The sequence below is a fragment of the Protopterus annectens genome, chromosome 1.part1, assembly GCF_019279795.1.
Source record: "Protopterus annectens isolate FY-2018-M chromosome 1.part1, PAN1.0, whole genome shotgun sequence".
NCBI lineage: Eukaryota > Metazoa > Chordata > Ceratodontiformes > Protopteridae > Protopterus > Protopterus annectens.
The window spans coordinates 1,965,908,553-1,965,928,146 of NC_056726.1; the positions used below are offsets into that span (position 1 = coordinate 1,965,908,553).

The 19,594-nt window shown below is 40.7% G+C and overlaps 1 protein-coding gene across 2 annotated transcripts in view; it reads right to left on the reverse strand.

Moving 5' to 3' along the window:
• The window catches only part of BABAM2 (BRISC and BRCA1 A complex member 2), a 2,993,168-nt gene that overhangs the window by 1,227,820 nt on the left and 1,745,754 nt on the right, over window positions 1-19,594 (reverse strand). The gene's annotated exons all lie outside the window — the stretch shown is intronic.

Genomic DNA, 19,594 nt, shown 5'->3' on the forward strand with positions numbered 1-19,594 from the left:
CAGAAAAAAGTCTGGAGTAGAAACCTTGGCCTTTCTGTTCTACAGGAACATGCTATATTGCCCTCATAGAGAGCAGGGAAAGGACTTGCTTTTTGCACCTCTGCACACTGGTTTGGAGGTAGATCTGGGAACCCTTTTGGAGTTGGAAGAGTGTGGAAAGAAAACTTGTATCCCTGGGATACTATGTTGAGGACCCAGAGGTCGTTGATAATGGCAGCCGAGGTGCTTGCGTGAAAGGACAGTTTTCCTCCTAGGGGTACGTGAAGGTGGGCAGAGGGAGGGGCTGGGGGAGAAGCGTCATTGTGAGTTCTTACCATGAGGGGGTGGCTTAGAACTCCCTGTTTTTGAAGTGGAGGAATTCCACTGTTTTGATCTCTGCATTCCCTGTGGCTGCTGTCTGGGAGGGTCGGCTTCCACAGGGTCTGGGCTGAACTGACCTGGTGGGAGCAGGAAAGGACCAGTGCTTAGAGGGGTAATGCCTGCTGAACCTGGGTGGCTGGACCTGTAAGAAATTCTTAACTGTCTGCATAGATTTAGCTTTTTCTTCCATCTTTTTTAAGACCTCCTCTGCCTTAGTGCCAAATAAGTTGTCTTTGTGTAAGGGTGCATCCAACAATTTAAATTTAACATGGTCTGGCAAGGGCTGTTCCTTAAGCCATGCATGCCTTCTAAGGATAGAACCGGTGACTGCTGCCCTGCAAGAAGCTTCTAGGGCATCAAAACCACAGTGCAAGGTGTGTTTAGTTACTTGACTTGCAGAATGCATTAACTCTTGTAACTCTTTAGATTCTGCACAAGCAAGAAAGGAGGACACTTTTTGTTTGAGGAGTTCCATGAAATGTTGCTGAAATTTTAGCATATAGAACTGGCAATTTAGTGCAAGTAGCAGAGGTGTATACTTTTTTACCCCATCTGCCTAGTACTCAGGAATCCCTATCTGAGGGGGTGGGATTCTTAGCAAAGGTTGCTTTAATTCTTTTAGGCCCTTGAGAAATTACCTCAGGGTCAGCAGTAGGATTCTTAAAAAGAAATTTGTGATAGTCAGGGACTCTGTAATACCTGTCAGATTTTCTGGGTGCAGGAGGGAAGGTGTCAGGAGTCAAACTGGATTCCAGGAAAACATCATCCACAACATCCAGGACTGGGGGAATGTCCAGGGGTCTGTGCTGTGGAAGATCTAATAATTCCCTGAGTCTCTTCTTAGACTGAGGGGAGTCCTGACATTCCCATTGGAAATGGTCCCTTAAGGTGTGAAGGGTTTCCCCAAAGGAAAAGTCCTCAGTGGGATGAAGAGGCTGAAGAAATGGAGTCCTCTGCATCAAAATCCTCATAAGCAGAGAGGGGTTGCATGTCTTCATATTCAGATGCATCAGTCATCAGACTCCTGTTCAGACAAAACTACTGGAGACGGATCTCTTTTTCTTTTGGAAGGGGGAGCTTGGCTTCCCCTGATCAGCATGATAAGATCTTCTGCCATTTTAAGCATTTGAGACTAAGGCAAGGAAGCAGGTGCCTGAGATTGGGTTGTCGGTTTCTTGGGTGTGGTTCATACCCTGGGCCTTAGAAACACAGTAGTTTTTGAAAGAACAGCAGACCCGAAAGTCATCAGTTTGTGTCTAGAATCAGTAGTGCGAAGTACTTCCTCAGAAGCCGGGGCCTGCTCAGCGGCTCTGGACCCACCCGAGGGAGAGACAACTGCAGGACCCTTAGTTGAAGAAGAGTTTTGTGGCATACTGGACTCCAAAAGGTTCTCAGTAGCGGTCTGCGAATCCAGAGAAGTGGGCATCAGGGGCTGCAAAAGCACCTCATTGAGGACCGGAGAACTGACAACTAGCTTAACGGAAGCACTGTCGGTAGGTTTGGACCTGTGCAGTCTGTCGGGTGCCTTTATCCTTACATTTTTTTCGGAAGACCTGCTGTCGGATGGCTTACTGAAGCCATATCGGAATTCAAGGACTATAAGGGAAAAAAATCTAGCTACAATGAGGGCCCGATGACGTATAGTTCTGGCGTTGAACAAAGCACAAAAGCGACAGCGGGGGACATTGTTGTCTGGGCCTAAGCATGTGATGGAGTAAGAATGAAAGTCTCGGTGTGGTATTTGCTTTCCACAGGCAAGACAATTGTTAACTTTTTCTGGCATTGGTTAGTGCAAGAAAAAAGGATCCCCAACAGGGTACTTAGCTTTAGAAGACTTCAGCTTCAATTCGGAAGACGAAACTCAGGTAGCAGCCGGCTGGCACTCGTGCGAACTGCTTCTGCTTCGGGCTCCATAGGAAGAAAGACTGATGTAATGGCATCGGCTGCCTTACTTTATACTACTGATGACCTGACGTCAGTCCTGAAGCGACAGCAACTGACGCAGAAATACTAAGCCGCTGGTATTCAGGCCAGCCGAGGGCTACTCTGGCTGGGATAACCCAAATGTGATGACTGCAACAGTGAAACATGAAGAACATCAACACATAGTCCTTCAAAACCCACACCACCAAAACCCACACATAGCAACACAAAACCCACATATGCGGAGGCTCTTAACAATAACCTGCCCAAGCAACAAGGACTTCTGAAGCTGAAACGCAAACAAACACCATCCCCAAACACAACCAAAGTGTCACATACCTCACAACACCAGTGTGCCACCCAGCAGCAGACTTTAAGGCAAGACAACGTACCCATCACTTTAGTCATAGGTGACTCTATAGTCAAGCACACTAATGTCCCACTCACCAGGCTGAACAAGGAGAAAATTACAGTTAGTTGCCTGTCAGGTGCCAGGATCCGCCACATAATGCATGCACTCAAGTCACTACACAACAGGTACAAATATGACTCTGTCATTGTCCATGTTGGAGTGAATGACTTGAGATGTACCTCCCTGGACTACATGAAAAGAGTCATGGAAGAGATCTCAGATCATGTAGCCCAGGCAGGTATGACCCTAGCCCTGAGTAGCATCCTGCCATCGCCCAGAATGATACCACAGTATAAGGACAAAATGATTGACTTCAATAATTGGCTAAGTTTCAGGTGTCATTCAAAAGGAATCCAGTATCTGTCTGCCTGGGATGACATGATCATGATAAATCTAGGATACATAGAAAAAGTACCTTTACAAACTCGTATATAGAGTTTAGCAGTAATCACCCTTATAAATTGAAAAATAATATTTTTAAAGGGCAGCTTGTACGAGCATTAAGGATGACTTCTGACTATATTGACATGATTGAGGAGGTGAGGTTTATTACCAGGTTATTCATGGAGAGAGGATATGATGAGAAAATGTTGTTGAATACTAGTCAATATGTTTTAGAACAATGGGGTACCAAGTATACTCCATTGTTGGGAATAAACAGCAATAATGATGCTGAGACCCACAATAAAGATCTGAACAGTATAGACAATACTAAGTTTAACAGGGCATGTATTTTAGAATTTGGTCCACACACAAAAGTTATTAAGAACATTATGACCAAGTATTGGGATCTATGTTTTGCTGAACAGGACATTATTAATATTTTAGGTACAAGACCTTATTTTGTCCATAAAATGGGTAAGAGTTTGAAATTTTATTTTGAAAATGGAGTTAGGACTAATACATCTTTAGATCTACACACTAGGAAGTGTGGGGCTTGCAACCAGTGTAAGGACATCCTGGAAGTAAGTAGTTTAATCCTGGAAAACATCAATAAGACCACTGTTATTTTTAAAAAAGGAAATTGTAGAACTAATATGCTCATATATATGGCCAAGTGCATGATCTGTCCTGCCTACTATATAGGGAGAACTCAAAGACAATTTAAAAAGAGAATATATGCTCATAATTATAGTATTAAAACAAAGGACATGACCAATGCACTATATAGGCATATTAATAAGGAAGGTGTGGAGCACTATTTTAAATTCGCCATTTTGGATGTCATTGCAATAGACCCTAGGGGTGGAAATATTAAGAACCTGCTGGCATATAGGGAATACTGGTGGCAACTATTTACTGATGCTATGACTGCACCAGGTATTAACGATTATATCTCTGTAAAACCTGTTTTAATGCTGAGAAGCTAAGTGTGATATTTATTAATATTTTGTGTAACATTGTATTTTTCATTTATTAACCATCAGATTTATTGACATTTATTTATTAAAATGTTATACTTACAGTACCATACAGGATAGATATTGCTAACTGTTTCAGCATATTTATGTAATGAATTTGTAATACAGCTTTAAGAGTTGATTTTACTTTTGGCGCCAACTTTTGATATTTAAATGGATAGATTTGAATTTTTATTTGTTCTGATGAAGCTCGTGTGATGCGAGTGAAAGCGCTCAACCTTTACTGATTTTATTAAAAGTTTTATATGTCGATTTAATTCAGGCTGGTTTTGCTTTTATCTTTGCTGCATTGAAGGCGAGTGGTATTTCAGCGTTTTTTGCTTCTATTGTGGACATTTGGTGTGGATACGCAAGACCTTGTTTCAGTTGTGGGGGATGACATGATCAACAAACCATGATGCTTTGCAAGAGATGGCTTGCACCTGTCGCCCCTGGGACTCAGGTTACTGGCTAAGGCTTTTACCACCCCATAATGCTTTTTTAGGCAAGGTTCAAAGGACAAAACTACCACCGCAATGGGTACAAGCAAGCATAATCTGAAGTCTAAACCTCAAGATGCACTCTCTCAGGGCTTTCATAAAAATGGAGAACATCGATATCTGTGCAGTAACTGAGACCAGGTTCAAAACTCCAAAGAGCACCCCTGCAATACCAGGCTACAACTCATACCACACTTTTTGGCCACCAAACTAGGACCAAAACACTAAAGGTGGAGGAGTGTCCATATTCACCAAGGATATTCACACCTCCAGGCTGGTTGCCCAACACAATTCATCAGAAATTCTCCAGGTGCTACTAACACTCAGTAAGACTGGAATACAAAACTAGTAGTAGTAGCTAGCTAGTAGCTAGGAATGATTTGATTATTAAGCCTTCTGATAAAGGAAACAAAATTGTGGTGCTTCATTACACACAGCATTTCAATATGTGCATGCAACATTTGAATGATAATTTAACTTATGAAATCTGTGATGTTAGTATACATTTGAATGCTATGAAAGATTTTCCTGCTTTGATTGAAAAGGGAGTTTGTCTGGGTTATTTTTCAAAGAAAGACTTAGATACTAAATTTAACTTGGATAATTGTAATTTGGCAACTTTTTATTGCCTTCCCAAGCTACACAAGGACAACATTAATCCCCCGGGACATCCTATTGTGTCTGCTGTAAACTATTTTTTACATAATGTTGGGGTTTTAATACATAACTATTCATTACCTCATGTACAGAGGTTGGACTCTTATATTAAAGACTCATTTGATTTTCTGGATAAGATATCAGCCATTCATTGGACTTAAAATATGTTTTGGATCACTATTGATATATGTAGTTTGTATACTAATATTAGGCATAATGATGGAATAACAGCCTTACAATATATTTTGGATGACAGTCCGGGGTCCCATTTTATGGTAGAACTCGCTCACTTCTGTTTGCTACATAATTATTGCTACATAATTATTTTAGTTTCAATTAAGTTATCAGTTAAGAGTTACAGCCATGGGGGCACCATTTGCCCCCATGTATGCAAATCTTTTTAGGGCTACGTTTGAGTTGGATTACATATACAAAAATGAGTTTGTACAACAAGTCTTATTTTATTTCAGATATATTGATGATTTAATTTTTATTTGTGATGGAGGGTTGGACAGAGTATCAGTATTTTTTTCTGAATTAAATAATATGTATAATATTAAATTTGATGGTTTACAATGTGGCACGTAGGTGAATTTTTTGGATGTACATTTATCTGGAATGAGAGACGGCTCCATTCAAACTACAGTTCATCATAAATTTGAGGATTGCGACCAATATTTATTTGGTACTAGCTGCCATCCGGTTCATACCATCCAATCTTTATCTTATGGGGCGATGATTAGATTATCCAGGCTTTGTAATAATAAATTGAATTTACAAAAGCAAATTTGTCAAACTTTGTCTATGTTTTTACATAGAGGTTATAGTGAGGATTTAATCAAGGATTCTATTAATAAATTAATACAGTCCAACCTCCCGAGGTGTAATAATAGTAAAGGATATGCTCATTCAAGTAATAAGAATTATTTTGTTGAGGGTGAAAAAATGTTCTTTGTGACCACATTTAATACTTTAAGCACAAAAGTTTTGGAATTAGAAAAACACTGTTGGAAATTTCTACACAGAGATGAACTCCTGCATAGGATTATTTGTAATACACCCTATGTTGCCTATAAGAGAGGACAGAATTTAAAGGAAAAATTAGTTAAAGCTTATTTTATTTTGCCGGTAGCAAGCTCCTCCAGCTCTTTAGTACCTCTGGGTACGACACATTGTAATAACTGTAACATATGTTGTCACATAACATTGAGTTTCCTAGGATTAATGGGAAATATTTATACTACATAATCATTTTTCATGTGATACAGCAGGTGTAGTATACTGTGTAAATGTCCCTGCAACCTTTTCTATATTGGTGAAACCAAGAGAAAATTTAGAATTAGGTTGCAGGAACACATAAGAGATATTAAGAAACAGAGACTGGAAAGTCCAGTAGCATTTCATTTTTGGAAAAACATCATAATGACATTAGTTTATTACAAGCAACAATTTTGGAAGAAGTGTTTATTAGGAAGGGAGATGAAAGATTAATTAAGAATATTTTAGTGTATAAAGAAACTGTTTTTATACTGAAGTTCGACACTTTAACACCAAGAGGGTTGACTAGAGAAGTAAATTGGAAATGTTTGCTTTAAATTTTATTAAGGTGTTTTCTTAATTCCTTGATTGTCTTATTAATTGATTGTTGGTGGTGTACATATAGGGGAATGTGTTTTTTGTAATTTTGTACTCTATGAAGGCTATTGTGGCCGAGGCACTAAGTCAGTGTAATAAATTTTAACTGTGAATCTGATTCCTGCTGTCGTTTTTTGGATATTCTATCTTGGTCTGTTGCTGGTTGTATTTAAGACTGCAATACAAACTGTAGCTTGCTACAGATCCCCCATCATGCCCCAAGATTCTCACTACACCTTTCTAAACATACTGGAAAATATTAAGATACAACCAAACACCCTAATACTGGGTGATTTCAACTACCCGGCCATTAACTGGGAAACCTACTCCTGTACCAACACTTTTGCTCAACGATTCTTGGAATTCATAAATTACAATGCTCTAGAGCAACTAATTCATAGTCCCACCAGGGGTACCAAAATTCTAGACCTGGTCATTACCAACATGGGAGATTGATGCTCCAAACCAGTGGTCACCCCCTCGCTGGTCAGATCAGACCATAAGCTAATCAACCTTGACATCCACATCCCACCTCCACCCCCCCCCCCTTTAAGGAAACTTCCATAAAAAACTTCTCCAAAGCCAACTTCATGCTTCTCAAGTCAGAAGTAAAAAACTTCATGACACCCACGCAGAATCCTACACTAAGGTGCTAAATGAGCACATTCACTTGTGCATGGACCAAGCCAGCCCAAATAGAACCAAGACGCTGTCATTATATATATATATATATATATATATATATATATATATAAAAGCCAATCTGGTGGTCCCCTGCCATAAACGAGCTGTACAACAGAAGGAAGAAACTGTTGCAGAAGAGGAAGAACCCAGTATTCATGAAACTCCCTCACCAGCCTCAGTAGAAAGCTGAGATCCCTCATAAAATCTTCCAAAGCTAGTTATGAAAACAAAATTGCCAAAGATTCCAAAGACAACTACAAGGCATTCTAATGTCAAGAATGTAAATGGCAATACTCAGATCTGCTCTGAGCTACAGCAGAATGGCACTAGATATACTGATCATAAGGATATTGCCAATATCTTGGCAGATAGATTCACCCCCTTTGCACCCCCTAAAGGGCCCATCTCAATACCAAAAGAATGCCAGATTCTGGTAATCACGGCCACTCAGGTAAAAACTGCACTCTCCAAAGCCAAGAATACAGCATCCATGGGAACAGACGACATCCCGGGTTGTGTATTGCATGAACAACAAAATGAACTGGCACCTCACCTATGTGTCATGTTTAATCATAGCCTCACCTCAGGCTTCATGCCCACAGAGTGGTGCACAGCTACAGTCATCCTACTCCACAAGGGGGTCCACTTTGGATCCTGGGAACTACCGTCCTATCAGTCTGATGAGCCTGATCTGCAAGGCCATTGAACATATTATCATGGAACTTATAAACAAAGACATTGGCAACCTTCAAACACTGGACTCCACTCAGTTTGGGTTCGTGAAGGGCCGATCTTGCCTCCTGAACCTGATCGACTTCTTCAAATCAGTCTCCAGAGCCATGGACAAGAGTAAGATGGTTCACACAGCCTACTTGGACCTCGCCAAGGCTTTCGACACTATCCCCCACTCTGGAATCATAGATACACTTACTAAGCTGGGCATTAATCCCTGCGTCACTCGATGGGTTGCAAACTGGCTTACTGACAGAACACACACTGTAAAAGTAGCTGACTCCAAATCCAGCTCCAGACAAGTGACAAGTGGTGTACCGCAGGGTTCTGTCCTGGGACCACTCTTGTTTGGCATCTACTTCTCTGAAGTACAGGCCAACACTAAGGGGACTCTGGCTTACAAAGTTTGCAGATGACTGCAAGCTAGGAGCCATTACTGAATCCCCAAATGATGTGGATATACTACAAAAGGGCCGTACCGAAACAGATGCCTGGTGCCAGAGCCATGGGCTCAAGCTAAATGACAAAAAATGTACAGTTGTCCCCTTTAGGAAAAACCACATACCTGTGAACTACCACACAGGTGGCAGTACACTAAACACTGAAAGTATGATAAGAGACCTAGGGACACAGGTGGACAGAGGTCTCACCTTTGATAACCACACAGCCACAACAGTTAGAAAATCCTTCTACATAGCACACCTCATCACTAAGGGCTTTTCATCCAGAAAAAAGGAGGTCATTGTCCCTCTGTATTCATCCCTCATTAGACCCATTATAGAATACAATACCCTGTTTGGTATGTACCTCACAAGACATCTGCAACAACTAGAAAGGCTGCAGAAATACCTCGCAAAAAGAATCACAGGCCTAAAGCAGATACCTTATGCTGACTGTCTAAAGAAACTCCAGCTGTACTCTGTCACATATTGCTTACTCAGAGGTGATCCCTGCCTAACATACAAGGCCATGTCAAACCCAGAGTTGTTGGACATGCTACACTTAAAGAAATCCCAATGCCTCCAAGCCACATGCTCCAGGGATCTTAACCTTGTCATCACGATGAAGAGAACATGCTGGAGGGATAGGTTCCTGACCCAGAGACTCCCCATACTCTGGAGTAGGCTGCCCATACATGTCAGGCAGAGCTCCTCAATGGCCCTCTTCAAGAGGAAGCTTGACGATTGGAAGGGAGATAGGAAACTCACACCAAGGATCACATCAGTAGCCCTGCTAGACAGGGGTCCAGGAAAGTAAATATTTTGGTAAGCAATAGCCAGGGAATCATTATGGCAAGGCTTGTACAGGCCCTAGGGCCGATAGCTTAGTACCTACCTATGAGCTTATGTACCTGAGGAGTACCCTACTGGTGGATAATGTCCAGAAACACATCACTGTGAAGCATCCACTCTTGAGTCTGTGTTATGTACCTGCTCAGAGAGACTGTCACAGGGTTCTGTTCCAAAGGAATATAAACAGCTTCAAGAATCACCTGATACTGGATAGTCAAATCCCAAACCTGAAGAACTAATCTGCACAAAAGGTAGGACCATTCCCCCCTTGCTTATTGATGTACCACATCATTGTGGTATTGCCTGTAAAGATTTTGAGGCACAGTGGAAGGAAAAGAGTATGGAAGGGCTGAAGAGCAAGGAGAGCTCTCATCTCCTTGATGATGATACGGTCTACCATCTGACGAAGGGACCAAATGCTCGGAACTTTTAGAGGGCTGAAAGAAGCTCCCCTACTCCATGTCTGAGGCATCTCAAAAAAAATCCTGATAGGGGACTGGGGGCTGAAAAGGATGCCCTGGGTTTTGACAGAGCTGATGAATCTACCCCTGCCGCTCTAGCTTGAGGCATGGAAGAAGAGAAACTAGAAAGAAAGTACAAGGGATGAGAATGCTGAAGCCAAGCCATACTGACATTAGGAACCATTATAGGTTTCTCATATGAAGTCTGGGTACAGGAAGCATAGGAATGGTGGAAGCCATGCACCCCAGAAGAGCCCTTAGAAACTCCCTGGCCATAACTAAGACCTGAGGAAGAAAGGACTGTAAAAAGGCAACTCGAGTCAAAGCCTTGGGAATCAGCAGGAATGCAGGCATAGGGATGGTCTTCAGTCTGCACCTGAGAAAAACATAATCCTGAGGAGGAGTAAGGAAAGATTTCTGAAAATTTACTGCAAACCCTAGGCTTTGCAAGAGGCAAACAGCATAGTGGAGGTGCTGAAGCAGGGTCTCTGGAGAAGAAGCCTGAATGAGGTTGTCCATGTAAATATTTTGTATCCCCCTCATCCTGCAAAAGGCTATCACAGGAGCAAGGAATCTGGTGAAGACCCTTGAGGCAATAGAGAGGCCAAAGGGAAAAGCAGAGAACTAAAAATGCAAGGAAGAAACAGAGAATGCAAAAATTACCTGAAATGTGGATGAACAGGGATGCAAAGATAGGCATCCTTGAGATCCAGAAAGACTAGGAAAGCCTGAGGTACAAGAAGAGGAAATAGAGTCTGAAGGGACACCATTAAAAGGGAAGAAACCTTCAGAAAGATGTAGTTCTGAGAAAGATCCAGAATGGGCCTCAGGGCCTTTGTTCCTGAAAACCAGAATGGAATAAAACCCCTTCCGCCTTTGAGGAGCAGAAACTGCTTGGATGGTACCTTGACAAAAGGCTCTGAAGTACATCCAGAACAAAAGGGGAGCTGCTCGTTCCTGATGAGGTTGAGGAATGCCCAAAAAGATAGGGAGGGATTTCCACACCGTGTAATACCTCTGATGAATAATGGCAAGAACCCAAGAATCCTCCGTGATTCTTAACCAATTGTGAAGAGACACGGAAAGACAAAGAGATAAAGGAACCTGACTTAGGAGGGAGGGAAGAATGTAGTCCGACAAAACCTGGTCTGTCTGGAAAAAGAGGCTTTTGAGTGGTAGGAGTCTGAGTATACTTAGCAGGAGGAGCTTTTCTAGAAACTTTTTACCTTTGGGAGGAGGGCGAAACTAAGTACAAAGGCAGGTTTGGAAGGATAATGTCTCTGAACTTTTGGAATGGGGAAACAAAAATATATTTCAATTCCTGCAAGGCCTTACCTTTCTTGTGCAGACTCAGAAGCTGCAGAACCAAAGAATTTTTATTAACAAGAGGAGCATCCATCAATTTAGCCTTAATATCATCAGGCCTAGGGAGCAGGACTCTTCTAATCAGGGTTTGGACATCGTAACCTCACAACAAAAGTAGAGAAAATAAGGATAAGAAAAAAATACAAAAACAAATGGGGCACTTAGGCAAAGCCAAAAATAACATCTTAACACAGAACTAAAGGCAGGAGTTCTAGAAGAAGCATCAGCTGCATCAAAACTACATTTAATAGAATGACAGGCCACTAAGAAGAGGAGCCCAACAAAGAGAGGGCCGAAGCCTTCCCTTCAGAATCAGAATGGTCAGAAATAAACTAAAAAGCTTGAAAGAGAAGACCTAAAACATACCTGGTCATATGGGTCTGTTAGTTAATAGCTCGAAAGGCCAAGGTAGCAGCAGTGTACACCTTTTTGCCCAGCCTTTGCATGGCATTACTATCCTTGACAGAAAGAAGTAATTTAGTGGAAGACAGATGTCTGCAAGGTTTGTCTGAAGAAACAGAGACAACAGAGGGCTCAGCAGAAGGACATTTGCACAGAAACTTACAATCATCATGCACTTTAAACTATCAGTTTTTGCAGGGGCTGGGGGCGGAGAATCATAAGCTTGAGAAGCTGCTGAAAAGTGCTCAACAAGCCAGCAAGGATAGAAGGGACAGTAAAATGCTTAGGAGACTCCATCTGGAGGAGTTCATAATACCTCTTCTAAACATCAGAAACCTGGGTACAGTACCATTTTAAAATAGAGAAGGAAACAGAGGAATAAGCCAAAGACCCTTCTCCAGAGTCCAAGCCCTGATCAGAAGAGTCCTGCTCCCCAGGCCACTTAAGAAGAGTAAAAGACCACGGGGGGCAGGAACAGAAACAACCTGGGGGTGTGGTTTTAAGGTCATGAGTGAATTAAACAACCCTTGTGTAAAATCTTGACATTCACACTGAGGATCCGTCGGAATACTGCAAATATGTTTAGTTTTCTGCTTCTTATTTCAAAGGGACTTCAGCCCTAAAGTTCTTAGAAAGTCCAGACCCTTGCTGACACTCAGTCAATATAGTGGGAATCTCCTGCCTAACAAGAATCTGCAGAACACCCTTCAGTCCCCCTCTGATATGATCAGACATGGCTGCCCCTCAACACATGTAAAAAACATCTGCAATGCCTCCGAGGACATGCAAGAAGCCGGATCCATGCCGGCTTTCGAAGTTGTCATGGCAGTGGAATCCAAAGGAATAACCAGATAGTTTTCCCAGCTTTCATCAGCCTCGAGAGAGATGTCTGGTGGAGGCAGTACAGCAGCCGAATCCGATCCAGTTTTTTTTGGTCTTCTTGGCAGATGGCTGAACTTTGGACCAGGATGATTCCACCACTTCACTCTGCACCGACAACTTAAGATGTGGTTCTCAAGGTAGTTAAACAAGGAGGTGTAACAACTACCAAGAGTCTTAGGGACAAATCAGACATGACGGAAGGTCGTCATCAGCACCCAAGCAAAACAAACCCGACTTGTGATGGTCCTTATGAGGAATCTTGCCTCCCACACTACATTTTTCCTTCCTGGATGACATGTAACCTCACAACAAAAGTAGAGAAAATAAGGATAAGAAAAAAATACAAAAACAAATGGGGCACTTATCTAAAATGGCTTGGTAACCAGCAGATGAAGAAGCATTTAGACTGACGATCAAAGATGGTGCTCGGAATGGCACCAAAGAAGCTCTGAGGTAGGTATGTCCGTACATCACCTGTATGCCCTATGCTGTGAGCAGGGAGCATAAGTGTGACATACAATGTCCTTAAAATCCTAAAGTTTTGGTACACTGAAAAGATGTTGGGCTACCCTTGGTAGGGAATCCCTTGAATAAGGAATACTGCAACAGTGATATGAAAGGGTATCTGTATGGTTGAATGGTAGGTTTGTGCTGAGAAGGGGAATGTCAGGAATTAGGGAAGTGACTAGTGGAGTACAGCAAAGGTACCAGAAAGATTTGTGCAAAGGAGGGAAAGGAATATGACTACAGGATAGAGCAGCTAGAGCTCATCTCACTTGAAACCAAATGAGAAAAGGGGGCATAATACTGGTTCACAAGTTCATGTCAGTGACATGTGAAGAGGTCATTCCAAACAGGAAGGAAAGAGGGATAAAGAGGGTCACAGGAAGTAGTCTGTAGGTGTTAACCACTTCCTGAATCTCTGAAAGTACTTTTTCACAAAGGTGGCTGTGGAGCAATAGAATGGACTCCCAGAATGAGTGGTGGAAAGGAAATCCCTGAAGGAGGCATTCAAGAGGGTATGGGACATGTGGAAAAAGGGTAGGGATGGAAGGAAGTTAGAATGTTATGGTACTTTAAAGGCTTACTGAACTCCTTCAGCCATCCAGCTCATGCAATGTAAGTGAAGATACACTCCATTACTATTTTATTTCTTTCTTTGCCTGTGGTAGTTCTGTTTTGTACAAACCCAGATGAACCTGAAAATGGCCCCATTTGATCAGCGCTCTGCTCAATTTAACAAAGGAAAATAAAAATAAAATATTTTATCTATTTCTGTTATTTGTATTACACTAACATAATTAATAACATGTTTTACTAAAATATGAAAGTTGTTGATCAAAAAGATATGTTAAGGGAAACATAACCAAAGGCTGGAAAGAAATGACAAGGAAAATGAACACATTAGTAACAATATATAGTGTCCTACCACTGTCCAGCTGCTTGCTCTGTAATCTTAAAGGACTTTTTTTTTTTTTTAATTTTTCCAAATCTTTTGGGTTTACAATACCATGACAGGAATTGACCCCATTCCTAAGTCATAGCACGATTAAAGTTCATGAAATTAGTACTGTTTCATTCAAAAGTGCTCTTCTCAGCACCCTCAATGTGCCCAGTAATGACTCCTTCTGTAGTTTATACGAAGTTACATGTTTTGGTAACATATCTAAATACAACTGTAGATTCTTTTTTATAAGACCCATTGCTCCTACTACTATTGGAATAGTCTGGGTATTTTTTGTCCACATTGCTCTCATTTCTGCCTGCAAATCTTGATATTTTATAACTCTGTGTCTCTGTAAGCAAGACACTGTCGTCGCTGGATGTACCGATTTCAATGATCAATGCTACTTTTGTCTTCTTTTCATGGCCCACTATATATGGTTTTCTTGCATCTATCTTTTGAACTGTTGGTAATGGGTGATCCCATACGATGTAGACCATCATTTTCTATGATGCTTTGTGGTTCATGTTTCCAGTGTTAAAGGACTTATGAGAAAAGAGGCTTGCTGACCTACCAACATGGTTTGGCTAGTAAAGCACCACAATTTCTACAAAGCATCCGTTTTCACAAGAGTGAATTATCCACAAAAAATAAGAGTTAAATTTACTACAGCCAGAACCCTTTATTTTAACCCTACAGCAAGGTAAGTATTGTCGTCATTCATAGCACACAGAGGACCTAGTTAAAACACTATGACAGTTATGCTGCTTTGTATTACTGTTACTGCTTCAGGCACAGAAAGTTTTCTAAAGGCTTGCCAGATCACCTTCAGAATATTACCAGTCACTTTCAAGTAAAGAGGTCTGTGTACAAAAACTTTATGAGAAAATGGAGAATGTTCATTGACTGTTTTCCAAAGTATAGTTTTATATGCATAAAGAACACTAGTACACATACATAAAGTATAACCAGAATGTTTCGAATTACTATACAAGAGGAATATCATTTATTTTTACCCCACAAATTTCATCTGCCCTGATATACTGTTCAAAGAAAATCTACTACCAACTCTGAAAGGATACTGAACATTCAGAGTTCAAAGCAAAAGTTCATAAAATTCTAAAATACAAAATTAAAAATAAAATGTTACACATGTAAACAAAGTAATTCTGCACACTTTGTATCTAAATGTAAAATGAATTTCATGAAAGCCAATGTAAAATCATTTTGATTGTTCAAAAACGTTTCTATCCTTCATCTCACTCAAAGAAGATTGGTAAGCTAATAGCTGGAAGACACTGCTCTGAAAAATACCCATACCACAGACATATATAACACTGTTATTAACTCCACTTGCAGATACAGAAATACTAAAATGAAGCTCACAGCATATTCTGAAAAAAGAGAAACAAAATAAACCCAAAACCATGATTGAGGCTTTTTAGAAATTAGGCATTTGTTTACTAGTTCATGAGCACACAAGTTTCTTTGTTTGGTAGGGCTGATTCTAGTCTGATTACATTACATGGCAGTAGATTTCAAACCCCCACTAATCACCTATTCAGCATGTTGGCTTTTGAGGTTTTAACAGACAGTAAATGAACTGAAAAGCAGCATACATTTAAAGTGGTTACAGACTGCCAAAACAATTAATGCTACGGCTTGTTTGGTTCAGTGGATACTGAAACAAAGAGAGACCAATGACAAGAAAGTGAAGAAAGGTCCAAATGATGCAAATGCCTGTAAGCCACTACAGTGCAGATGTACTCTGCAAAGATAAGTCAGACTGACATTTGTGTTAAACACACTGCATGACATAATTCTTGCATGTAACAAAATAACTAAACTCCAAATAAAGAAAAGTTTTTTTGTTGCACTAATTAACAATGGCAGCCTTTATTCAACAAGGCTATTCAACTACACTAGACTAAAAATACTCTGCATGATGAATATGATGAATACACAAGCTGATGTCTTGAAGTATACTTCTGAGCTATTATAACAGCATTACTGTACAGTTATGGAATGTCTTTCTCTGTTCTAGTTCATAGGAGATTACTACAATAAACTCTCAGTTAACCAGGACCCAGGCAACTCGCACTCTCAAGGAATCGGCAAAAAAAAAAAAAAAAAAATCAAAGAAATACAGTACAATTTTCATGTGTTGCACTTTCTGTTTTCCCCCCGCAGAAACATACCTTATGTTTTCAGAGTTTTAAAAAGGAAGATAGGAATAAATTCCCTCTCCCCCCAATCTGAGAACAACTCAAACCAAATAGTATAGGGTACAGTATTAGACCTATTTTTAATAGTAACTCTCAAGCAACCAGAAACTACAGTTATCCGGCATCTACCAATCCCCATCGGTGCTGGTTAACTGAGAGTTTACTGTATATTATACAACGACCCCTCATTAATATTCCAAAACGTGCACGCTGATTGTTCAGCATGCACGTTGTAAATCAGACTTATACTAATGGAAAAAGGTCCAGTCGCCCGAACTTTTTCCATTAGTATACGTCTTTTTTTTACAGCAACGGAGAACGCAAGATCTCCGTTGCTTTTTAGACACTGTCTCGCTATGTTAAAGGAGTTTAACATTGCGATACAGCTTTAAAAAAATGTAATGGAGATCTTCCTTTCTCCGTTGCTTTTTTAAAGCTGTCTCGCTATGTTAAATGGGTTTAACTTAGTGAGACAGCTTTAAAAAAGCAACGGAGATTCTCCACTGTGGATACATAGAGGTCAAAGTTCAGGCTACTATATGTTCCCCTAGCTCTCTCACCTTTGAGTCATCTCTTAGGGGTGTGGTACTGATGTAATTTGCAGGGGCCATGGTTACAGCACTGATCATTTGTCTTACCTAGACCCTCCTGAATAATATTTACATATTTGGGGGAATTCAGTGATTGCCCCCAGCTTGCATTTGTCAGCAAACTTTGTCATCCAGAGGTCTTCCACATTAGCCTTGACTTCACAGAAGTATAATCCGAACAGGAGTGGTCCCAGCATTGAGCACTGTGGCACACCACTAATAACTGGCCTCTTGGTGGATCTGGATTCACCCACTTTAACCACGTGTCCTGTCCATGAGCAAATTGCCTATCCATCTGGTGACACAGGGATTTATATCCAGTTTTGAGAGTTTATTTATAATACCTGAGTGGGGAATTATGTCAAATGCCTTGGGCATGTCGAGGTAGGTAGTATGTATTGTTTTATTCTCCTCCATGGCCTTAGCAACATTCTCAAAGAAATCCACCAGATCCAGTATGTATGACCTGCCTTTTACAAAGCCAAATTGGGTTAGTCCAGTGTTTAGAGGTTCCTCATGTCATTATTTATCAGGTCCATGATTATTCTTTTCCATGGTCTTACATATAAGACCTGTCAAACTCATGGGTCTGTAATTTTCTGGGATAGTAGATGGTCCCACTTTATGCAGAGGGATGACTGTTGCTGTCCTCCACTCTAACGGGATAAAACCAGTCTGAAGGCTGTGGTTAAATAGAGATCCTAATGGGAGTGATAAGTCCTGATTTAAGCTGTTTAAGATGCAACCTGGTATACTGTCAGGCCCCACTGAAGCCATGTTTTTAGCTTTACAAAGCACAGTGGCAATCTAGTTTCAGTGATACCTGCCTGTGGAGTGGAGGAGGGTATTTCCTGGGGAAGAACCAGGGGTGATTTGGAGGTGAAATTTGAACTGAATTTGTTGGCCAGCAATTTTGCCATATCTTCCAGCTGAGTATAGGTGATTCCATCTACAACTAATTCCGCAAATTGTTGGGTGCTACGCTTAAGATTGTGGATATAAGTGAAAAATGCCTTATGGTTATCCTTAGCTTGGATGCCTATTTTTACCTCAAAGTCTGCTTTCGGAGACTTAACTAGTTTCCTAATTCACTTGTTTAGACTAATGAGGGACTTTTTTGCTCTGTTGTGCACATTTCTTCATACTTCTCAACAGGATTTTCTTTCATTTTGTTGTCCAATCTATTAATGCCAGCGGCTCCACCAGACTGGCTTGTTTTTGTGGTTTGATCTGGGTTAATTTCATTCTGGTATTGCCATTTCTAGCCATTTGTTTATATGACTGCACACAGGGCGTTTGTGTACAACTCTGCAAAGGTTTCTGTATTTTCAAGATTTGAGGGCACTTGGAAACTAGCAATGCTATCCCTTAATAGGGAGTAATTTACCGTAGAGAAGTTCTTAAAGTTTTTGGGGTTAGGTGGGGTGACTAGTTTTACCTTTAATTCAAGGGAGACCACTATGTGATCTGATCTTACCAGTGAGGATATCACACTAGGGAGGATGCAGCACACTCCAATATTTCTGAGTACCAGTTCTAGGACATTTGTTCCACTAGTGAGACTGCAGACCAGCTGCTCCAAGGCATTTGAATTTACAAAGGCAAGAAATCTGTAGGCCTGCATGTTAGTGGTTGGGTATGCCTCCTAATTAATGGAGGAGTAGTTAAAATCACCCATGAGTATAGTATTGGGCTGGATGGTCAGTGATTCCAGTAACTTCAGGTATGATGTATGGGTTTTCCTGGTTCATGGTGGGGGACCTGTAGGTAGCTGGAATATTTTAATGAATTTTTTCCCATGGTTAGTTGGACATGGAGTAGCTCAAGCACATCATACTATTTGACCACCCTCAACGTGTGGTTATTTTTTATGTAGACAGATACATCTCTGTCTTTTTTTCTTTCATGTTCAGTGTGTGACTGGAATGAATGAAAGGTATTATATCAGAGGCTTTTAATCATGTTTCAGTAACTGCAAAGCATTCCTGGTTCATGCATTCTCTATGGTTAGGAGAGCTTCCAGGGAGTACAGTTTCTTGCTGAAACTCCTAGCACTGAGATGCAACATCTTTAGCTTATCCGAGTAGCTTTTGTTATGTTGGAAGGTTTGTCTGTTTGGCAATGCTTAAAAAGGTACTATTAGGCTAGATAATGTTTTGGCCAATATCCAAAAGCTTAGAGGTGACAAGTGAAGACCATCCCTGGCAAAGCAGTGTCACCTGTCAATGATGTCCTCCCAGGCTTGCAAATATTGGATCCCTTTGGAATGACATCAACAGCTAAGCCAATTGTTAAAGTTGAACATTTTCTGTTGGTATTGTGGTATCATCCTTGGAGACGGTAGAATGCTGCTGAATAAACCAAAGTAGTGGAGAAACTGCACGAATCAACCAATAAATCCAAAAAGTGCCAAAACGAAGCATGGAGAAAAACTCAGTTTTATAAATTTATTAAATCCACACCAAAACGGATACGGACCAAATTAAAAGCACATAGAAAACACCATTTTGTGCATTTAATTTGGTCCGTATCCGTTTTGGTGTGGATTTAATAAATTTATAAAAGTGAGTTTTTCTCCACGCTTCGTTTTGGCACTTTTTAGAATGCTGCTGAATGCTAGGCTCATACCT